The following is a 3,687-nucleotide window of genomic DNA, read 5'->3' on the forward strand; positions in this document are numbered from 1 at the left end:
ATAAAGTCCACTAAAGTACTAATAAAGTCTACTAAAGTCTACTAAAGTCCACTAAAGCTAATAAAGTCTATTAAAGTCCCTAAAGTCTAATAAAAGTCTATTAAAGTCCACTAAAGTCCACTAAAGTCCTAATAAGAGTCTATTAAAGCCACTAAAGTCCCACTAAAGGTCTATATAAAGTCCTACTAAAGTCTTACTAAATCTAATAAAGTCCCACCTAAAGTCTACTAAGTCCACTAAAAAGTCTACTAAAGTGCTAATAAAGTCCACTAAAGTCCACTAAAGTCTAATAAAGTCTACTAAATAAAGTCTAATACATAGTCTAATAAAGTCACTAAAGTCCTACTAAAGTCTAATAAAGGTCCATAAATCACTAAAGTCCACTTAAAGTTCTACTAAAGCTAATAAAGTCTCTACAATAAAGTCTAATAAAGTCCACTAAAGTCTACTAAAGTCCAAACTAAATCACTAGTCTACTAAAAGGTCCATAATCAATAGTCTAATAAAGTCCACTAAAGTTATAAAAGTCCCTAATAAGTCTAATAAATCCAACTAAAGTTCTTACTAAAGTCTACATAAAGTCTACCTAAAGTCTAACTATAATGTCCACTAAAAGTCTAATATAATAGTCTATAAAAGTCTACTAAAGTCATAATAAAGCTCCACTAAATCCACTAAAGTCTACAGGTCCACCGGACTGCAGCTATAATGAACTACAGAATTATCATTGACACACTGCAGCTTTCATTCACACAGCACTATAGTTTATATTTTCTTTTCTTCGTACGTTTCCACACAGAATGTCGTATTTTCTTCTGTAAGCACATATTGTAATTCACATCATTTTGATTAGCTGCCATATCATATTTCCTACATTACTCTGTTGCTAAAATCCTACACTTGTTTTAAATCAATAGCTCTTACTGGGATTGTATGTTGGGGATGACGATTGGTGCTTTTATTGTTATTCTAGTTATTCCCACACAGAGAATCTAGAGAAATGATCCTTTTTATTGTGGAGAATGTGCTAATGAGGATAGTCTAATACATTCTGTAGTGCAGCCTTTAGGGCCAGAAAATGGCTTTTAGTTTGAGTCAAACATTCTGCTAACCACTAATCCAGACCAGATCTACATAATGTCTCCATTCATGTCGCAGTGTTACATCAGTATAATGCCAAATATATATATTAATATATATATATATACCAGTGTCATGTGATTATCTGCTAGAGCTTGAAGTTTGACTGTCACTGTGCTTACAGGAGGATGGTCCCACGTTGAGATCCACTGGTGGCAGCTCTGAACCCACAGGTGAGAAAGTGGAGCTGTGACCACAGCATAGTCTAATGTGGTTTGTAGAGTGTAGAATATTCTACTGAAAAGAAGTCTTTAAGCTGAAATGAGCTAGAGGAAGTGCACAACCAAAGGAGAAAAGGAGCTCTCCAGTGTAGCTCCTCGTGTCTCCTTTATCTCTAATGTCTCTCCTCCAGCCCCGGTTCATGAATGCTCGTAATCATTAGGTAACACAGCCACCAAACTAAAAGCCTGCATCTCTTCAGCTTCATTCAGACGGGACTAGCAGCCCTGAGGGCGGTTGTTTAATATCACCCATCTGAATGTCCTATCAGTATGTTCTTCCTTAATAATGATAAGTGCTGCCTGGGGGGGCTAAGACATCTATAGAACTCCACTGCACCGTCACAGTAAGAAGAAAGTAATCCATGGTCGTAACGTTACTGACAGCATTAAGCCGACGTGCTGCATCGGCGTTAGCTCTGCTCACGGTTTCCACTAACTGATCTTATTTGTGTGTCTTATAACGGAGGCTCAGCAGTGTTAGCACAGCTAAATGGATCAGAGGATAACTAAAAGGGTTAGTGAGCTACACTGAACATTAGAAATGAGATTGTCAGACTGCAATAAGTAACACTGTGTAGTGAATGGTTCTTCCACTGTGTTGTTGTCCTGCACCGTTATGTTGAAGTCTTGTATATTATGTGGAAGTTACAGCGACTGAGACGCTGGAGAAGCTGTAGTCAGCTGATAGAATTCCCTCAGGGTTGGCTGCTAGACGCTGCCATCGCTGCTGGCTGACAGACATCACAATGTTGAGCTGGATCCTGATTAGTGACTGCATTTAGTTAGCGGTGGTGTTGTTGCTGTAGTGATGGAGTCGGCAGGAGGCTACAACCAGACCCAGTACCTTCACATAAGAAGCAGAATTGTGGCTGTTCCAAGCAACAGAGAACACAGGCTGTTTATTTCTGCAGTACAAAGTGACTGATCAGTGATTTCATTGTAACAGTACATACAGCCCCTTAAAGGACGTCATTGTAGTGCTGCTTTTGTGAAAATGTACATTTCATAAACCCTTACTTTTTGATTTATTCAATATTTTAAACATATGGCAGAAAATAAACATTAGTTAGTCTGTACTGTGGCATTAAATATGAATATGTCTAAATGATCACATTTACATGTGAAATCAAGAGTAATTTGCATGTCTAATATAAAGGTTAAAAACCTGTTTAATACCCTATATACTTTTTTACATGCATTCATTGTTGGTGATGTAAAACTGCCCAGAGCTCAGGAGATAAACAAGTCCAGTGGAAATACTGACATGTTGTCCTCTCTAAAATACTTGTGGTTGTATGCACTTTAACTTTAAGGTCACTTTAAGGTCACCTTAAGGTCACTTTAAGGTCACTTTAAGGTTACCTTAAGGTCACTTTAAGGTCACATTAAGGTCTCATGTCATGTTGAATCTGGTGTAACTAAAGTTTTGCTAAAACAGTGACACTATTCTCGTCCTTATTGTTAATACTTCAGGGAGTATTGCTTTGGTTTGTTTCTGGGTTTAGGCCCAGAACTATTACAGGAGGAAACCAAACCTAAATGAAGAACTATTGAAGAGCCTAAAGTTGGCATTGTTAGTTCATCTTGAACCACATTAACATTTACATCTTGTGTCATTTATTTGCAGTTGCTGGTGGGACAGAGAGCTTTGGCTCTGAACAGAAAAGAAAGGTAGGATTCATCATGTTCTTTGGGTTCTTTAAGTCGACAGTCTTTACATGCACGGCCAGAAATCAACAGAATAATGTTTGACAGTATACAGCATGTGATAGCGTCCCAGTCTTTAGTTTACTAAAGTTGTTCAGTGGCTCACCTGGTGGAGTGTGTACATGTCCGATAAGGCTGCGTCCTTGTCACAGCGGCCCTTTGCTGCATGTCATTCACTCTCTCTGCTCTGTGTTTCTGTCTCTACACTGTCTTCTCCAATGAATCAGAAATGCCAAAACATGGATCTTTAAACAATTCAGGGATTAACAGCACGATGTTGAACATTTTCAACAAATAATTGTGTTTTGCAGGCTCAAAGTCGTCACTTGGATCGCCTCCAGAAGTTGAAAGCACACCATGATAGTTGTGAGAACCGGAACGAGAAGGCGAACACAAAGAGGTTAAAGGACGAGAGGGAGAGGACCTTGTTCTTATATAACAAGCTGAAAACAACGGTTAGTTGTACCACACTGTTTTATAATGTACATCAGACTGACAGAAGAGAGAGAACTGTTTCCCTGTCATTACTTTTCTCTGTTTCTCATTAGTACAACTGTTTTTAATCAGTAGTAAGTATGGTTTCAGGTTGCTCGACCACCGCTGCCCTCTCGCTTTTATT

General features: G+C 38.4%; 1 long non-coding RNA gene across 1 annotated transcript; it reads left to right on the top strand.

The window, feature by feature from the left end:
- Nucleotides 1-669: 669 nt before the first annotated feature.
- LOC118338000 lies at nt 670-3,633 on the top strand. Its single transcript, XR_004797202.1, has 3 exons — nt 670-1,313; nt 2,989-3,032; nt 3,380-3,633. It is a non-coding gene; the product is annotated as an uncharacterized LOC118338000 (long non-coding RNA).
- The last annotated feature ends 54 nt before the right edge of the window (nt 3,634-3,687 follow it).

This window comes from Morone saxatilis, unplaced genomic scaffold (assembly GCF_004916995.1).
Source record: "Morone saxatilis isolate NCDOM2014 unplaced genomic scaffold, NCSU_SB_2.0 Contig4, whole genome shotgun sequence".
NCBI lineage: Eukaryota > Metazoa > Chordata > Actinopteri > Moronidae > Morone > Morone saxatilis.